The sequence below is a fragment of the Eptatretus burgeri genome, chromosome 2 (assembly GCF_056783735.1).
Source record: "Eptatretus burgeri isolate ZD-2024b chromosome 2, Ebu_testis_v1, whole genome shotgun sequence".
Taxonomy (NCBI): Eukaryota; Metazoa; Chordata; class Myxini; order Myxiniformes; family Myxinidae; genus Eptatretus; species Eptatretus burgeri.
In genome coordinates, this window is record NC_140962.1 from 137,403,468 (window position 1) to 137,423,489 (window position 20,022).

The following is a 20,022-nucleotide window of genomic DNA, read 5'->3' on the forward strand; positions in this document are numbered from 1 at the left end:
GGCCTCCAGAGCTGTCCATTACATACATACAGACAGACGGAAAACCTGAGAATAACGGTAGTCTAGCGACCACCCAATATTACTGTTGAAGAGGACTTGCACATCGATCAGATTATCAAGATGTTGCTTTGCGATGTTTTGCCATTCTTAGACCAGGGACCTTCCAGTTGATCAGCAGTTTGTGGGTGGACTTGGCAACCATAAAAGTGCTTTCTTAAGGTTTCTCAAGCATGTTCAACCAGATTCAAAGACAAAGAATGTTCAGGCCCATCCAAGCGAGTGAAGTTTTGGTCTTGAAGTTGAGCATCAACATGTATTCCTGGTGTTGGCTTAATGGTTAGGGTGGTGGGCTTAGGATCCGAGGATCCTGAGTTCAAATCCCACTCGGCTGTTGAATTAATACCAGGTGGGGTTGACTCTGCCTGTCATCCTTCCGAGGTCGGCAAAATGAGTGCCAGCATGCTGGTATCCTGTGTCGGAGTGGCGACCCGTCCAGAATTGTACCCAATAGCCAAGGAGACTGCTTAGGCAGCACCAACGCTCAGAGTATGGTCCCAGTGGATGGATGGATCAACATGTGCACAGTTTGCACAGGCATTGTCATTCAAAACGATCAAGTTTGGACCTTGCTGTTGGGCTCGGCTGGAGGGATGACGACAGGTGGAATGATGCCATTCCTCTATCTGACACGAGTAATAGTACCCCGAATGATGAAAAGATTCGTTCTCCACCGGCTATCATGTTCAACATCCACCTACAAATACCAGCGGACAGAACACTCGGCTTGACGTGCATCTTTGCGATACAACGCCCTGCCTGTGAAGCACCGATCTGACAGTTTCTCGTCGAGTGGGGAATCAAACCCAGACAAGACAGCTCAAAGGTAAATGTGCTTCCTCTGCAACATCCTGTGGAACGGAGCTGCTTAAAACAGCCCTTGTTTAGTATGAATTTTCAAATACAAACACGTTATATAATGAGCACTTTGTGCTTACACATTGCAAATTTGGTTCCTATTTTGGAAATGATTGGGGCAGCCACCTGAGTATGCATTTTGAAGGAATGCATACTCTCTCATGTCATGCATGCAGAGCATGTACAGTACAATACATTGTTTCCATGCACCACCCAACCGGGTTGAAAACTGTGCTGCCCCTGAAACTACCTAGATCGAAGTAACCTAGTCATCTCACCGTGGGCTGTCGAGGTGAGCTCACCTACATTGTGTCTTTATCCTTTCCCAAAGTGAGCGGACACGTGGTGGGATGAAAGCCTATTAATCAGGTAACGAGTGGGCATATACAGTTTGTGTCCAACAGAATAGAAAGAGGCCATTTTTTGGCCTTCGATGATCCCAACTATTCTTTGGCAGCTTTTAAAACCACTGTGTACGCAGAAGAGAAGAGAGATTTGTTTCAATGGATTAAAAATATGCGATGCGTATTTATCACTCGGAGCCGATACACATTCAAGGTCTGAAATCAGTCATCGACACAGCATTTCTCTTGAGGCTTGCTGCGCACCCCAGACCAGGGACTTAACTAGCGACTTTAGGTGAGCTCTAGGATTACAAGTCGCAGCACATCCATCTTGCCAGTTTGGCTCAAGGATTGCCGAGAAAGAACAGCCCTCGTCCATCAAAAACACCCACTGAAAGGAAACGAGAGCATTCCACTCTGCTCGAATGGACGATCATATGCAGGCGGCAGGAAAAACGGAGTCGTGCCAACACGGTTTTAGGCTCGGCTTGAGTGGTGGGTGCATCCTGTTAGACCAAATCTCCGCAGTCAGTTGGTGAAAAGAACCTTCTTCAAATTTGGATTGAAGGCAAGTTTGCAACATTGCCGTTCGGAAACAAACAAACAAAAAAATTGTCCAGCAAAGAACGACGGTGAATTTGGGCAATGGACATGAAAAGGGTCAACTTTCAACATAGAAATAAACCAAAATGAGAAGGTCACTCTGTTAGAGCGCATGTCTCTGCCATGCAATGGCCTGATCCACTAGAACATATGAGACCCAACACATTTTTGAAGTATTGTACCATATATTGTTTTTGGCCCGATCTCTCAATGGTGAAGAATCACTTTAATAATTCTCGTAGTCGGATCTGGATCCGGATATTCACCAAAATCTAATCAGTTCATCCTCGTCACACACCCAACCTTGTCCACAAAATTTCGTCCGAATCTGTCCACAACTTTTTGAGATATGCTGTACACAAACAGACAAGGGTGGAAGCATAACCCCCTTCCACCTTCGGTGGCGGAGGTAAAAAGGTTCTCAGATTTAAAAAAAAATAATTTCCCAGATAAAACTGATTCATGTTATGATGCAAAGATGATTAAACAAGTTTCAGGAAAAAAATAAAATAAAAGCACAAAGCCTTCCCTTCAAGGGGGATGCTAACCCTACTGTCACATACGCACGTTAAGGATGACACGGGAACTTTTGTTCGAGTGTGCCTTATTGTCAGGAGCATGGCCAGGCAGACCTAGACGGGTTTAACTGCAAATATGTAAATTTCAGTTCATTTGCTTTTCAATATGGAGACAGTAGTTTAGCTTTTTAAAGACGCAGACAATACTTTAAACTATTTTTTAGCAGCGTCTTGCGTAGGGAACGCTGCTCATAGAGAGCTCGGCGTTGTTGTTCTTCTTCTTCTTCTTCTTCTTCTTCTTCTTCTTCTTCTTCTTCTTCTTCTTCTTCTTCTTGTGAAGACAAAACCTTAACCTCTTGGACTCGGCTCTTGTATATGCAACATCCGGATCTCCTTAAATACTAAACACTTGTACACATCCTCGCATTGACAGTGCCTTTTCAGAGCGTCTATCATGAACTTTTAAATATATTCGGACATTTGCTTTAAAGTTTCAAAAAGTTCAAGTTACTATTTAAAGATTATTCCATTTATCGTATTGTAATTTCGTAAATACACTATTTATTTCGTAAATACGTAAATACATTATGACGGGTCTCGCTATTGGCTTAACCAAGGCACGTGACGAAATATCGGAAGTTGTTGTTGTTTTTTTTATTCCTATTTTTTTTAGCCGACAAAACCTTTAGGACGCTGCTCTTGGACACATTTGCCCTTGTTTTTTGATCTAACAATAGCAGCACATCAAATGCACGCGTTTTGCTTTTACTGCATCTGTACAATCTATTTGCCAAACAGATTTTGGTAATATTTAGGTACCAGCAGGTACCCGCAGAAAATAAAATCTGACTTCAACAATATTCCTCAAATAACAGCTAAATATCATGTGAACTTAATAATGTGTTCACTCAAAATGTTTCTGTTTAAATCAAAAAGTTCTCAACTCCTCTTCGTGCCCCACCCCCCCCCCAGCAATCTTCAAATCCCCTCCTCAACCCAAGTCCTCAACCCCTCCTGCTTTCCCCAGCCAGAGCCTCAACCCTCAGGGTTCCTCTCTCTGTACTCTCTCTGTACTCAACCCTCTCTCTGTACTACCCTCCCCTTTATTCCCATCCTTCAAAGCAAGAGGACATTCTTACATCTTATATTCTGTATCCTGCGATCCGTGGTGTCTGTCCGTGTGTTTGTCGTCTCCCGTTTATGACGCAAGATATTCCCCGTGGAATTGCCACTCTCATAGTGATTATGAGTAGCCGAATTGTGTTCATAAATGATCCGAAATTAATTCTCTTCTTCATGATGCATAAATACAATTTTTAAATTGAATTATAATGAAACGCCGTTTAATTCACAATCTCTTGATATTCTGTTGTATCGCGATATTTTATGTGACAGACAGACGGATGTGACAAACATATTATTATTATACTAACAGAGACCCCTGGAAACTCCACGTAATGTAAAATGTGACTTCAAGACCTCAACCCTCCCTCCACTCTCCTTTCTCCTCTTCTCTCCCCACCTCCCTCTCTCCTCTCCCCCATCCAGTCTCTTGCCCTTGATCCCTCCCCCTCCCTCCCACTTCCCTTTACCTCCCTCTCTCCTTCTCCCTCTTTCTCCCTCCCTCCTTCTCCCTCCCTCCCTCTTTCTCCCTCCCTCCTTCTACCTCCCTCTATCTCCCTCCCTCTCTCGCTCTCTTTCTCCCTCCCTCCCTTTTTCTCCCTCCCTCCTTCTCTCTTTCTCCCTCCCTCCTTCTCTTTCTCCCTCCCTCCCTCTCACTCTGCCTTCATTCCCCTCTCCCTCCTCCAATCCTCTACCTCCATCCCCCTCTCCCCCCTTCAAGGCCAGGAAGAGTTTCCAAAGGAGTCCTATATAGTATTTTAAAAGCTTTAAGTCGTTATGACACAACTCCCCCCTCTCTCCTTTCCCACCGTTCTAGTCCCCCCCACCCCCAGCCCCACCAACCCCTTGTCCCCCCCTCTCCTCTCCACAAACGGAAGTACTTTCAAAGGGGTCCTATATAGTATGCATGCATCGCATTGCTCGAGGTCCTTAAAGATGCTTAGAGGTCTCTCGAGGTGCCTCTCCCCCCCACCCCCCACACTCTGTCCATCCTCTCCATCACCCCTCCACTCTCCTCTCCTCTACCCCCACATCACACCCAAACAGAAACAGCTATTAAAATACGTTTTCCCTTATAAAATTTCAATTTGCGTTGGATTTTCTTCCCGGTTTCTTTTTGCAGCCAAGTCTTAAACCATCTTGGTGACAATGAAAAATGTAATTCGTTGTCGAGTTAGAGTTGAGATAAAGCAGCGAGAGTGAATCAGAAAGAGTGAGCCTCACAAAAGAGGCCGACGGAGCCCCAGAGCTATGCGGAGCGAACAAAATGGTGGAGATTTGATTTTGAAGCCCCTTCCTGAATGGACAGACACACTGAATAGTGTAGACTGTAGATAGACAGGTGACTTCCTTTACAAGGAACTTCAACACATGAGGAGGCCACTAGGCCCATCAGGCCTGCACAAGAGTTGCCACCCTATGTTTGTCCATACTCTATCCTTTTCAATCCTGAGTATCAAGCCAGGAAGCAGCGTGTGCCGTTTTGAAAGTCTTTGGTACAACTCACCCGGGGGTCAGGTTTAAACTGCTGACCTCCCAGACTCAAAGCGGAAGCTCGATTCATGACATCACCGAGTCTGGTGAAATGGTGTTATGATCACGGGTCTTCAAAGGTAAGAGACGAGAGAGCTCCACGTCCACCCCGGACAATTTGGGCGCAAGTCGGTGTTTCGAACCACACAACCGCGGAAAATTAGCCTGACAAGAATGGCTGAGTGAGAGCAGTCAAACAATTAGACTTTATGGCACCTTTTGTGTGGATCCCAAACTGCCCGTTTTCATGGGTTAAATCTACCAATTTACTATATACCACTGAGGCTGCTCCCCCATGACCGTACACTGGTTCTCATTAACAAGCTGATTTATTTACAAGAAAAGGAATGGGGAGGAAGAAGAAGAAGAAGAAGAAGAAGAAGACATGGCCACTCATGCGGTGAAACAAACTATCAATTTTATACGAAAGTAAATACCCAGACGCCCTCAGAACCGCGATGTGCCCCGACTTAATTAATTTGGTCTTATCACCACACAGTCGGGGTTTGTATTGCGGGCTTGTCCTTGCCCAAGTCTCCATGTTCAGCACACCCGGCCAGAGAGAGAGAGTGTGTAAGAGAGAGCCACCAGAGCACTGTGTGGGACCAGGGAGATGTGGAGCACCACGGAGGTGTGCGGGGCACCCAAACCAGAACGCAGAACCCCCCCCCCCCCACGACTACAGGGAAAGAGAGAACAAGCAACACAGAGACAGAAACCATAAACCACAGGGAGCCCAGATCACCAACAAATGAACAGCTCAGAACCAACCGACCAGAACCCAGAACCCAGAATCAACCAAACTCGTGCTGCGTTAGTCCCTTTACAATCCCACTACATGGGTTGAGCACATCCGTGTGATGTGACCTGATTGGCCAGCGCACTAGACGTGCTGTCATCTGCTACCCCTCGGCGTTGTCTGGCAGCCTTCCGCTCACCCCAACGACTACGCCGTTGGACCGCCCCGACCGGCTGCTCACTGAAAGTAAAACACCATGTATGGACGGTAACATCATAGAAGATTTGAGAGTAAAAGGCAGAGTGGGGGCAGCGCGGGCTAAGAAACAGCCATTCGGACAGGAAAGGCGAGAGCTTTCTGCATCTCTTTATTTACAGGAATTATCAACACACTTACAGAATTACAATTACAGGAACTAACATGCACTATGAATGAAATAACTATTCCAATCAGTGCCCCAATTAATAATCCGTAACAATACGTTATGGTTATATACAACCTGAAGAGATATAACAATAACCTAAATGACTGAGATTGTTAATTTTTATAAGGCTCTCAATTTTAATTGAATATGAATGTCAAAAAAAAAAAAACAAATTGTGTTAATGGTAATTATTACCTCTGCCGCCAAATGTGGACGGAGGTTATGTTTTCACCCCTGTCTGTCTGTTGGGTCGCCGAAATAGGTGACCCTTATTGTCAGCAATTATGTCTGTTTGTTTGGATGTCATATGTCACGCGTCATATGTCTAGCCCTTACAGCTTGGCAACGGCAACGGCCAAGAAGGTGGCAACATCGTGGCAACATCGTGCTGGGCAACGCGGTGCAGGCCAATGTGGCAGCGGTGCTGCAGAAGAAGGTGCAGAAGAAGGTGCAGAAGAAGGTGGCAAGATCGTGCCAACATCGTGCTGGGCAACTTGCTGGCCAAGTCGCCGGCCAAGTTGCTGGCGGTGGGCAAGATGGTGCAGGTGTTGATGTTGATGGTGCTGGCGGGCAAGGTGCCGGTGGCTAAGGTGGCGAAGGCCAAGGTGGCCAAGAACGATCGTGCGGCCCGGAACGATCATGTGGCCCGGAAGGTGACCAACAGCTCGGTTTCTTTTTTTTTTTCTATCATCCCTTTCCCACCTGGGAAAGGGACACAACCAGGGGGAGGCGGCGTGGGCTCCACTGGTGCTCCACAAGCACCCTGGTGCAGACGTTGTTGCAAGCTGTTAGGGTTTACAGCAGAGCGGAGCGGTGTCGGTTTGTGGAGATTTTGTTTGTGGCCTGATATTGATCAGGGGCCTGATATTTTCACACACAGTCATCATGGGATGAGCTTGGGAGACGCGTAGTTGGCAGGGCCAGGACACGGGCAGAGCTGCTTCAGATATTGAGGACTGAGTGGGACAGAATCCAGCAGCAATCCATCTAAAGACTGGAAGGCAGTATGAGCCGACGATGCACTGCCTGTATCCAAAACAATGGTGGCCACACGCTATTGAAAGGGGACTGACATTGCACCCTGTGCTGTTCTGTACTGTAGAACAAACTTATGAGATGGTGTATCTTGGTCAAAAACTTGACATGTCATCAATAAAATGCCAATGTTTCAATTAGCAATTGTTGGTTTGTTTTATTTTGAACTGTTACAATTTTATTACATTTCAAACAAGGGGTAAGTTTCTTTTGCGTTTCAGTATGTATATATATATATATATGTATATATATATATATATAGCATGATTTCTCAAAAAGTTGTTGATGGATTTGGACGAAACTTGGTGGACGAGTTGAGTCGGTGAGAAGAACAAGCCGATTATATTTTGGTTCAGGTCCGGACTGTCACTCCACAACTGTCGCTTTCTCACGAACAACAAACCCAGCTCCGATTGATGCTGTCCACTCTTGAAAGTAATTTTGTGCCTGTCCCGTTTCTTATTTAAAAGAACAATGTTTCTAACTATAAATGTTAAATTCATCATCAGGAAACCAAATGTGAGAAAAAAAGGGGGGGGGTGTTTCCTCATTGGATAAGGTAGTTGTGGACCCTTCCTTTCCATATGTCAGCGCTCATCATCACCAACATAGCTTCTGGTATGTGTCGTTGCTTATTCTTCCTCTTCCTTCGTAGTATAATTTGTTGCTGGGTGTGCAGCTGTGCCGCGAATGCAGTGCCCCCTATAGGTTAGACCAGGAATTTGTAATTTGTTCAGAGTGCTGGTAATAGCTCGCCTTCTCTTTGCAAAGGGCACCGCATGAACTTTAACATCCACAAACTCATGGCAGCAGACGGGACGCCAGGCTTAACGTCAATTCGAGGGACGGGGATGTACACCGCCTCGCCCCTGCCTGCAAAACCGTCAGGGTGACAGTTTATATCAGGGATGATATTCATAGCCAGTGGGCTCGACAGCTCAGATGCAGACCTCGAAGCAATTCTTCCTGCCTGTATCATTGCTGGGAGCATGGCAGTGCCGCTGATGCAGTGCCCCCTTTATGTTAGGGCAGGTGAACATGACTTGGGATGAATGGAATCGATGAATAGGATGTGATATGAAGGCTTGGGGGGTTGGAGGCTCAAGTAGGGAGGGGTATGTTATCCGACAATGCTGGATAGTACATGGTGCAAGAAAAGAATGCCCAAGACTGGACTCAGTGGACTCAGAGCGTTAAGGCCCGAGACGAGGCAGATGCTCATCTATCTAGAATTCCAGAAATCTGTGTCTGTCTGTCTGCCACCGCCGTTTCTCGCCAACCACTGGTCTGATCTCATATTGCCGGGGCCCTGAGGATGTGCCTTTTCAAGGTTTGATATTAATCGGATAAGTGGTTCCCAAGTTATGGCCATTTATTTACCAAACCAATGACAAGACACGGTGCGATGACGTCACGATTGTCACAATTCTTTTTTTTTTTTTTTTTTTTGCACGTACGGGCCCGCACTAGTACCATCTCAAATACCTTTTAAACATTGCGGGTGCATTTAAAATATTTGAGACAGACAAACAAAAGGGGAGGGGCATTAAAAAAAAAAAACGGACAAGGATCTTGAAAGAGCAAGAATTAAAAAAAACAAACGAGGAAAACAGCAAGAAGAGGAAACGTCATCCATCTTCGTCAGCTCTGCGTGCGCGCGACTCTCCTACTCATACACCGCCCGCCATCAAACTCCAGGGCGGGAGAGGCCGCCCTTGTCTTACCTCCTCGTCCACCATATTAAGGCACAGCAACCCCATTTAAGGCACCCGGAGCCCATATATGGCGAGACACGGTTCGAACCGGGCCCGGCCCCTGGCCCCCGTCGATTTCCGGACGCGTTACCTGAACGCTTTCGTGACGCAGCCCGAGAGTCCAGGTCGGAGTGACACGAGCCGGATCGTCGGTTGACAACACGGCCCGAGATGGGAGAGCAGGCGGAACTCTGTGGGACGTTGGGCACGGAAGCTGGGACCAAACGGTCAGAGGAGGGCGCTCCTTGTACCTGAACTTCACTACCCTCATTCGGAGGTTCTTCCTCTTCTTCTTCTTCTTCTTCACCACCATTATGTGGACGACACGTCTCTCCAGCAGATTTAACGATTTGTCCACATTGCGAGTTTTTCACGAAACTTGAGGTAATATTAAACCAGGACGAGGAGGAGAAAAAGAGTGCGTCGTGCGGGGATCGCGGCCATTAAATTTACTTCTCGATGAAAAAAAAATTCAACCAATGATTATTATTATTATTATTAAACAAAGGATCGGTGGATTACACTTAAAATGGAGGATTCTTTAATGATCTCTTCAAGGACTCGTCTCGAGCTCAGCGGTGTGAATACTTTCAAGGAGGAGAAGGGGTGGGGTGGAGGAGGAGGAGGTTGGTGGTGGGGGGGAGGAGGGAGGAGGTTGGTGGTGGGGGGAGGAGGGAGGAGGTTGGTGGGGGGAGGGGGAGGAGGGAGGAGGTTGGTGGGGGGAGGAGGGAGGAGGGGTGGGGGGAGGAGGGAGGAGGTTGGTGGGGGGAGGAGGGAGGAGGGGTGGGGGGAGGAGGGAGGAGGGGTGGGGGAGGAGGGAGGAGGGGTGGGGGGAGGAGGGAGGAGGGGTGGGGGAGGAGGGAGGAGGGGGTGGGGAGGAGGGAGGAGGGGTGGGGAGGAGGGAGGAGGGAGGAGGGGTGGGGAGGAGGAGGGAGGAGGGGTGGGGGAGGAGGGAGGGAGGAGGGGTGGGGGAGGAGGGAGGGGGAGGGGGAGGAGGGAGGAGGGGGAGGGGGAGGAGGGAGGAGGGGTGGGGGAGGAGGGAGGAGGGGTGGGGGAGGAGGGAGGAGGGGTGGGGAGGAGGGAGGAGGGGTGGGGGGAGGAGGGAGGAGGGGTGGGGGAGGAGGGAGGAGGGAGGAGGGGTGGGGGGAGGGAGGGAGGAGGGGTGGGGGAGGAGGGAGGAGGGTGGGGGGAGGAGGGAGGAGGGGTGGGGGAGGAGGGAGGAGGGGTGGGGGAGGAGGGGTGGGAGGGTGGAGGGGTGGGGGGAGGAGGGAGGAGGGGTGGGAGGGTGGAGGGGTGGGGGGAGGAGGGAGGGGGGGGGAGGAGGGAGGAGGGGTGGGGGGAGGAGGGAGGAGGGTTGGTGGAGGGGGAGGGAGGAGGGTTGGTGGAGGGGAGGGAGGAGGGGTGGGAGGGTGGAGGGGTGGGGAGGAGGGTTGGTGGAGGAGGGAGGGAGGAGGGTTGGTGGAGGGGGAGGGAGGAGGGTTGGTGGAGGGGAGGGAGGAGGGTTGGTGGAGGGATGGAGGAGGAGGTTGGTGGTGGGGAGGGAAGAGGGGGGGGGGGGGAGGGAGGGGGGGGGGGGGAGGAGGGAGGGGGAGGAGGGAGGGAGGAGGGAGGGGTGGGGAGGAGGGAGGAGGTTGGTGGGGGGAGGAGGGTTGGGGGGAGGAGGGAGGAGGGTTGGGGGGGGAGGAGGGAGGAGGGTTGGTGGGGGGAGGGAGGAGGGTTGGTGGAGGGGAGGGAGGAGGGTTGGTGGAGGAGGAGGGAGGAGGGTTGGTGGAGGGGAGGGAGGAGGGTTGGTGGAGGGGAGGGAGGAGGGTTGGTGGAGGGGAGGGAGGAGGGTTGGTGGAGGGATGGAGGAGGTTGGTGGTGGGGGGGGAGAGGTTGGTGGGGGGAGGAGGGAGGAGGTTGGTGGGGGGAGGAGGGTTGGGGGGAGGAGGGAGGAGGTTGGTGGGGGGAGGAGGGTTGGTGGGGGGGGAGGGAGGAGGGTTGGTGGGGGGAGGAGGGTTGGTGGGGGGAGGGAGGAGGGTTGGTGGGGGGGAGGGAGGAGGGTTGGTGGTGGAGGGGGAGGGAGGAGGGTTGGTGGAGGGGGAGGGAGGAGGGTTGGTGGAGGGATGGAGGAGGAGGTTGGTGGTGGGGGGAGAGGTTGGTTGGGGGGAGAGGTTGGTGGGGGGAGGAGGGTTGGTGGGGGGGAGGGAGGAGGGTTGGTGGGGGGGAGGGAGGAGGGTTGGTGGTGGGGGTCTGGAGGGAGGAGAGGAAGGGAGGAGCGTGGGAGTGAGGAGGGTAGAGTAGGGATGGGAGTGAGGAGGGCAGGGCAATGGTGCGAGTGAGGAGGGCAGGGCAAGGGTGGGAGTGAGGAGGGCAGGGCAAGGGTGGGAGTGAGGAGGGCAGGGCAAGGGTGGGAGTGAGGGGGGCAGGGCAAGGGTGGGAGTGAGGAGGGCAGGGCAAGGGTGGGAGTGAGGAGGGCAGGGCAAGGGTGGGAGTGAGGAGGACAGGGCAAGGGTGGGAGTGAGGAGGGCAGGGCAAGGGTGGGAGTGAGGAGGGCAGGGCAAGAGTGGGAGTGAGGAGGGCAGGGCAAGGGTGGGAGTGAGGAGGGCAGGGCAAGGGTGGGAGTGAGGAGGGCAGGGCAAGGGTGGGAGTGAGGAGGGCAGGGCAAGGGTGGGAGTGAGGAGGGCAGGGCAAGGGTGGGAGGGAGGAGGGGAGGGCAAGGGTGGGAGTGAGGAGGGCAGGGCAAGGGTGGGAGTGAGGAGGGCAGGGCAAGGGTGGGAGTGAGGAGGGCAGGGCAAGGGTGGGAGTGAGGAGGGCAGGGCAAGGGTGGGAGTGAGGAGGGCAGGGCAAGGGTGGGAGTGAGGAGGACAGGGCAAGGGTGGGAGTGAGGAGGGCAGGGCAAGGGTGGGAGTGAGGAGGGCAGGGCAAGAGTGGGAGTGAGGAGGGCAGGGCAAGGGTGGGAGTGAGGAGGGCAGGGCAAGGGTGGGAGTAAGGAGGGCAGGGGAGGTGGTGAGAAGGGGGGGGGAGGGAGATCGGCATGAAAGGAAAGTGTGTGACTCCAGAGGGAGGTGAGGTAGGGACGGGCGTGGGAGTGAGGAAGCAGTGGAATGGGTGGGGTGGGGGTCCAGGGGAAGGGATGGGTGAGGTGGGGGTCCAGGGGGAAGGGATGGGTCAGGTGGGGGTCCAGGGGGAAGGGATGGGTGGGGATCCAGGGGAAAGGGATGGGTGGGGGTCTGGAGGGAGGGGCATGGGAGTGAGGAGGCAGAGGAAGGGGTGAGGTGGGAATCCAGAGGGAGGGGTTGTTTTGGGAGAAGGCAGGAGAAGGGGTGGGGGCTCAGAAGGAGGGGAGTGGGGAAGGAAAGGTAGAGAGGGGCGTGGGAGTGAGGTGGGAGTCTGGAGGGAGGGGGGTTGTGATGGGAGGAGGCAGGAGAAGGGGTGGGGGTTCAGAAGGAAGGGAGTGGGGGAAGGAAAGGTTGAGAGGAGCATGGGAGTCAAGCATGAGTCCAGAGGGAAGGGAGTTGTGATGGGATGAAGCAGGGTAAGGGGTGGGATGATGGAGGGGATGGGGAAGCAGGTTTCCCTTCTTGGACCAAGACGTCCAAGAAGGGAAGTATGCTGGAGCATTCCATCTCTCAGGTGAACTCTAGTTGAAAAATTGGCCGACGCTTATAAAACCACATTCTTCCATAACTCTACTTTTACCGGACAGTATACTCGGTGGGACTCTTACAGTTCTTATTGATACAAGATTGGATTGATTGGTATCTTAGTCAATAGAGCAAGAAAGATCTGCTCCACAGATGAACTCCATGCTGAAATTGAGACCATCAAGACTATTCTTCTTGAGAATGGGTATCGTGAACAGATCATCAGTTGATATGCTCACAAATTCCTGAACTCACCAGAGAATCCTATATAATCGGACCTGGTAAATGTCCGGCATACCGATATCCACCTTGGAAATGCAAAGTGTCTCAACGGTTTGAAAACCAGATGAAACAGACAATGTCCCATTCTTACTATGCTGTTCAACCACAAGTGATTTTCACCACCCACCAGTTGCTTCCATCAATCCAAAAAGATGTTCTGCCCACCTCTCATACAAGTAAGATTATTTATCAATTTCAGTGCCAGTGTGATGCTAGGTATGTGGGCCACATATCTTTGAGATTGAAGAATCACATTGAACAACACGTCCCTTTAGGGATCAGACAACCAACTCGGGCTTGTAAGAATGGACACAGTCCAACTATTCCCTGTGCCTCTGCAATTGGTTACCATTTACTGAATAATCCTCAGTGTGCAGAGCAATATCGTATCGGCTGCTTTAAAATCCTGAGTAGAGGACGCAGTTTCGCTCACCTTCGTGCAATGGAGGCCACCTTCATCAGGTCAACCAATCCCATTCTTTGTGGACAGAAAGAATTTATACGAACTTTATATCTATTTTGAATATGATGGCTTGACTGTGACAACTCTACCACAGTCAGTTGATCTCTCCCCCCTTTAGTATTACCGTCAGCGAAACGACAGGTGATGTTTGCTAGTATTTAATAAATGACTTCCCTTCCAAGGAACTTCAACACAAGAGAAGATAATTCAGCCAATGAAACCTTTACAATGATTGCCAACCGATGACGGGTTTTTTTTTGTATTCAGTTAAGGCTCGTGGAAGAGCGAGAACACAAAATGGATCAGGACACAACAGGACAAAATGAACAATAGAGAGAAGGAGGAACACCAACAGCGGAGTTGAAGGACAAACAATGGCTATTTGGAAGAATGGGGTGGACAGAATGGATACAGAAGGAAATGTCTCCCCTCTCTTTCTCTCCCATCCCACCTCCCCCAACTCCCCTCTCTCTCATCTCATGGAAATTTTGGATAGCCATAAATCAAAAAAAAAAATTCCTTCTTTATGACGGGTGAGGTGAAGGGAAGGGAAGGGGGGGGTAATATAATTTATTGAATAATACACACGTACAGAGGGAGTGCCTGTTGTAAAATCTCCAAGCACTCTCTAACTATAAGCAGAGTATTACTGAGTTTTATATTATTACGAACAAGGCATGGTCTATCTATACCATAAGCATCATTACCAGGAAACTTAATTAATCAATGTCAAACTAAAAAGAGCTTTGTAAAGCAATAATTAATTAAAACAAAGGAAAAACAGCTCCATATCAGGCCAGGTGTGCCCTGAGGCAGGACGGGGGAGTGTGAGATCACGGCGTCCGGTCAGGATTTGTGTGAGAAAGTGGAGCTCTTTGTTCGTACGGATAAGATATAGAAATGCAACATTTGCCAAAGGTCCTTCACCACTGTGGACAAATCTCCTTGTTCACGCATTTCTAAGCACTATTTATTAAATCCACCAAGCACACAAATTTAACTTGATTTCATTTTCCATAATTATCAGGTTTTGTTCTTATAGAACAACTCAAAGGTTTGTTCTGTTATGTAAAAACAAACCCATAAAAAATTAAATTTGTCTGGCTAGCGACAGGATTCGCCTCCACGGGAACCACCAGAACTTGAGCTCCGTGGTAGGTCACCATTTGGGCAAGTGAATGTAAGCTCTATTCTCTTGGGATGCCACCACCTCCCCTTATCTCTTCCCTTAGAGTTGGGGCACCCAAGCAGCCTGTTAGAAAAGAACCCGATGCACACCAAATATATCCAACAGGTAATCGCCACTTTTTCAATACATGTTATTCATTGTCTTATTCGTGCAAGCTGTTATAATTCTTCACCCATTCCCATCTTTATTACTTTCTACTCAAAGTTCCACATTTCTCTTATCAAGGTCATTCAAGTGTTTCTGATTCTTTCATAACAATTGTTGGATTATTTCAAACGGGCTTTCATCAATCCTGGGGGGCATGTGTGTCTGTTTCGTATTTTTCATAATATTCCACCATCACAGTGCTTCAACCAAAGCTTACACTAAATTCTTCATTTTCTGGGTTTTCTGGATCTTCATGGTTGCTCAAATATGGAAGGTCCAGAAGAACTTCATGTGCCACCAATCCACTGTGGTGTAGCCATGCCCACGGGGAGGGGCATGATGATGATGCATGATGGGCGTGATGGTGGAGGCGTGGCCGTGGGGTTCGGCGAGGGATATGAGGTGTGCACGCCGTCTGAGGCGTCGTAGTAATACGGGAGTCGGCCAGCTCGTACGGAATAAAGGAGAGCCGCGGGCAGGAGCCGGGCTCGGCGAGCCGGACCCTTTTGGGTCGGAACGGGTTCCGGTTCGTGCCTCCAGATGTGCCAGTGCTCTCTTCGAGACCTTCGTCGAATACCGAGGGCGAGGCGCTGGCGGCGGGGGCCGCGTCGATGCAGCGGGAGCCACCGTTCGTTGCTGCCTGCGGCGATGATGTGCGCTCCAGGAGCGGCGAGAGCCATATCGGCTCTCGCGATGAGTTCCCGCGCTTCGTTCGCGATGAGTTCCCGCGCTGTGGCAAGGTTCGGGAGGCAATGCGCATCGGTGTGGTTCAGGCAGCTTCAACAGGTGGCGGTGGGCCCGTGGCGTTAAAGGGAGTCGCGAGTCGCAGCATCAAGTCGACAACCAAGAAGCGGACTCGTGATGTGGGTTGTGGGTTGTTGTTCATTGCATATGTGCTTTTCCTTGCTCTAGTGATGCAGTTTAATGTTGTTGAAATAAATGCCAGCAGTTCTCATGTAAAAGTGGATGTGGCGGAGATCAGTCAATGGGAGTTGGATTATGGTCAATGTGATGTGGGGGCGAATAAAGAAGGTTTATTGGCCTCCAGTTGCTCCAGGCCGCAGGTAATTGCTTTGTCTTGTACTGGGATTTTATCAAAAAAGCGCGCTGTACGGAAAAATGAATTCGCAATGGTTCGAATGTTATTCCTATTGATTTATAACGAGCTTATGGTTGAAGTGGGGTTTAAATGGAATTACTACCGTCTAACTGCCGTGTGGGTCTCGGAGATCGACTCGGAGCCGGGACTCGTGCGTTGGTCGGCGTTACCCCCACCTCTGCTTTCAGCGAGGTCAGACGTGCCTGGCGCCTGGTGCGTGGCTCTCTGGGTGCGCTCAAGGCCGTTTTGGCCATGCGGTGGAATCTCAACTGATTATGGTGCGTGAGGGTTGGGGAGTGTTTGTTGCTTCCAGCCAAGGGTGCTGTTCAGCGCCCCCACCAAGGTCGGTTGGGTCTGGCGGTGGCGCCGCGGGTTCCAGACAGCGGGGGTCCGGCCTCGAAAGGTTTATCTGTTTCAGGTCTGCCTGGGGGCGGATTTGCTGCGTCGTGCTGCTGTGCTTCTCCAGTAGCTCGCTTTCACGCATTATATGATGTGATGTGCTGTTATACTTCGCTGTTTTCATTTTGTTTGCATGATTATTATACCGAGGTTCTTCGTGTTGTCTATGCTTCTTATAATACTGATCATTTAATAATCATACTTTTAGGAGGGAGGAGTGTGGTGTAGCCATGCCCACGGGGAGGGGCATGATGATGATGCATGATGGGCGTGATGGTGGAGGAGTGGCCGTGGGGTTCGGCGAGGGATATGAGGTGTGCACGCCGTCTGAGGCGTCGTAGTAATACGGGAGTCGGCCGGCTCGTGAGTGTACCGCATACGGAATAAAGGAGAGCCGCGGGCACAGTACGCCCGCGCTCGCACTCGTGCAACACAGCCCGGCTCGACTGTTCCTCCGCTTCGTGTCTGCCTGCTAAGCATCTCCCAATTCAGTACAGTACATCCACCATTGTTGTAACTAAAAAAACTCTCACACATGCTCCGATTATTGCCTTCATACATGAAACAACAGCAACAAATAGCATCTAATCAGTCCAATGAACAATATATGGAGTATCCATGCTCCCTAACCACGAAAATCATTTCTTTCACCCATGACCCTAAATCCCATCCCTTGTTATAGCAAAGAAGAAAGTTGAAACTTTATTTGCTATGCCACATTGTGGATCTCTTCAGAGTTGTCTGGAATATAGGTACAACATTCCTTCCCAATTATGGTGCAAGTGCCCCCATGTGCTGCTAAGATCATATCTAAGGCTATTCTATTCTGAATCGTCATCCCAAAGTGTTTTATATTATTACAAATAATATTCCCTTCCCAGAGTTCTTCAACAACTATGAGGACGTTCACACATAATACACACATGAGAATCCCAATGCTAAACACCCCCTCAGCTACCAGACCGGTTTCATCACTTTTATTGGTGAATCATCAGCAATAGCAGAGACAGTAAGGCAGACCAATGAGGGTCCCAAACATTTACCACGCACAAACGTCAAAATCAGTCAATATATAAATAAAGAAAGACCACCCACATATCTCACCTGTGAATGGAGGGAAAAGCCAATCAGCTCTCACCTAATCGATGACACCCAGGTGACTCGGATTATATAAATAATTGACCCCTCCCACACTCAAGCCCAAGTAGCTGCATAAAGCAACCCAAGAAGACTTACACAAGATAAGTGCTAACGCTGTTTCAAACCCTTCCCAGAGTTCCTCAACAACTATAAAGATGTTCACGCAAAGTACACACATGAGAATCCCAATGCGACACACCCCTTCAACTACCGGACCGGTTTCATCACTTATTGGCGAATCATCGGTGACAGCGTAGACAGCAATGCATATCAATGAGGCTCACATATACTGTATATATTTTAAAATAATATAAAAAATATATATACACAAAACTTTGTAACATCATTAAAAACAGAGTCCATGGCTCTCCTGTGATCGCCCTCTTCGCAGGCTCAACTGCATCATGAGTTAGAAATGTGTGCAGCCTCTCCCCGACACTCCATACTCCCCAGCTAGCACACATACTTCCTCCGCCTGAGGAGTTCCATTCCACCTGCAAATGGAAACCTTGATGATCTTTGTTAATTGACCCCTCCCACACTATATAACGCAACAAATAAATTAATCATCGTGTCATCCATTATGTGAATATGTATTTCTTTTAGAGTTCATGGAGCTTTTACTGGCACTCGCATCGGCCTTCCCATCAGTATTTCATGTGGGGACAATTCCGCTGCGTCTATTTACCGTTGACCTCAGTGACATAAGCGCCAAGGGTATAGCTTCCGGCCATTTAAAACCTGTTTTGTTTAGGACCTGTAGACTAGCAAATACAACCCGTCGCTTCACTGACGGGGATATGAAGGGGGTAGGGGCAGTAAGGAGGAGGGAAGGGAGAGAGGATGGAGAAAAGAGGAAGAGGAGGAAGGAGAGGATTGGGGGGGGGAAGAAAGAGAGGAGAGAGAAAGGGGAGGGGGAGGGAGGAGGAGCAAGGGGGGAGCAACAAGGGAGGAAGGGTGGGGGAGCTAGGAGAGAGTGAGGAATGGGGGAGTGAAGAAGGGGGGCAAGAGCAAAGAATGGTGGTGATGGGGAGAGCAAAGAATGATGGGGGTGGGGAGAGCAAAAAATGGTGGGGGTGGGGAGAGCAAAGAATGATGGGGTGGGGAGAGTGACACCTCACCAAATGTCGCTATACGCTTTGGGAGGGGTGGGCTGGGAGCAAGGAGGTGGAGGAAGTAGGGAGGAGGTAAGCGTGAGGGGAAGAGTTCTCAACTTGCATTTGGTCGTGGGACTCGTGAGGAGGGAGGTTTGGTAGGACTGAACAAGGGTACATTTAAACAGCACATCAATACAGCTCATGGACACTGCTGGGAGATATCCATGTGGGGTGGAGAGAGGAGGGGTTTGGGAGGATGTAAGCGCGAAGGCAAGGGGAGGGAAGGCAGCGTGAGGGGAAGGGAAGGCGGCATGAATGGAAGGGGGCAGTGCGAGGGGAAGGGAAGGCAGCACGAGGGGAAGGGAAGGCAGCATGAGGGGAAGGGGAGAGAAGGTGTCATGAGGGGAAGGGAAGGTGGCATGAGGGGAAGGTAAGGGAAGGCAGCACGAAGGGAGGGGCAGGGAAGGGCGATAAAATATGCCCAAACAGCAACATCTTTTGAAGCGCCGAGTTCTATGCAAAACCGGTTGGGACCATTTTAAACCCACGCTATGTACCTGGTAAAGACCTGCCTGTATGCCCGCTTGCACATCCAGCGACCTTTGCACCCCTCCTGTCAGCTCACTCTGAATACAATATGTACATGATACACTATTGACTATGGGGAAGCAATTTTAAATAAAAAACTAAACCATCAGTCATTAACAGAGGGGGTGCGGTGCAGGAGCAGGAAGAGGGGTGGGGGAGCAGGGAGAGGGGGAGAGGAAGGGGGAGGGGGATTCTGGCAGATTGTGACATCCAGGAAGAGTGGAGGAGAGGGGGGGGATTCTGGCAGATGTGACGTCCAGTTTAACGTCAATTCGAGATACAGCACATACAGTGATGAATCAGCCTGCCTGTGAAACACTGGGATTCACAGTTTGTACTTGGGTCAAGATTCAAACCCAGGCTAGACAGCTTAGAGCGAGCATTCGTACCTCTCGGCCATCCTGAAATGTGGCAATTCATTGCTTTTTAACAACTGAAAACATTTTTTTACTCATTGTAATCATCCAATTTATTTTGCCTTCTTTTCTCTGGAAATGTCCCCATGGAGAACCGAGTCACCGTATTGCCATCGAAGTTTGAAGAGCGCTCGCCAAGTGCCTTAACCACTCAAGCAAGCACTCCACGAAATGGTTGAAGAAACTTTTAAAAACGAAACGTTTAATTACCTCCGCCACCGAAGGTAAAGGAGGTAATGTTTTCACCCCTTTGTCTGTGTACAGGATGTCTCCAAAAGTTGTGGACGGATCCGGATTAAACTTTGTGGACAGGTTCGGTGTGTGACAAGGACGAACTGATTAGATTTTGGTGAAGATCCATATCCGGATCCGATTTCGAGAATCTCCTAAGTGATTCTTCACCATTGAGAAATAGGGCCAAAAATGATATACAGCACGATATTTTCTAAACGTTGTGGACGGATTCGGACAAAACTTGGACAGGTTGGGTGTGTCACAAGGAAGAATAGATTCAATTTTGATGAAGAACTGAATCCAGATCTCGATACGAGAATTATTTCATTTCTAAAGTGATTCTTCACCATTGATA

At 50.0% G+C, this 20,022-nt stretch overlaps 1 protein-coding gene and 1 long non-coding RNA gene across 7 annotated transcripts in view; one reads left to right on the forward strand and one right to left on the reverse strand.

Moving 5' to 3' along the window:
- Positions 1-9,282, reverse strand: part of LOC147033253 (uncharacterized) — a 34,018-nt gene extending 24,736 nt beyond the window's left edge. For all 6 annotated transcript variants that reach the window (XR_015055506.1, XM_085871418.1, XM_085871417.1 and 3 more), the window contains exon 1: positions 9,079-9,282. The gene's annotated coding sequence lies outside the window, so the exon portion shown is untranslated. The remainder of the gene's footprint in view (positions 1-9,078) is intronic.
- Positions 9,102-20,022, forward strand: part of LOC147033254 (uncharacterized) — a 39,808-nt gene continuing 28,887 nt past the window's right edge. The window contains exons 1-2 of the long non-coding RNA XR_015055507.1: positions 9,102-9,371; positions 14,591-14,652. This is a non-coding gene — a long non-coding RNA (uncharacterized LOC147033254). The remainder of the gene's footprint in view (positions 9,372-14,590; positions 14,653-20,022) is intronic.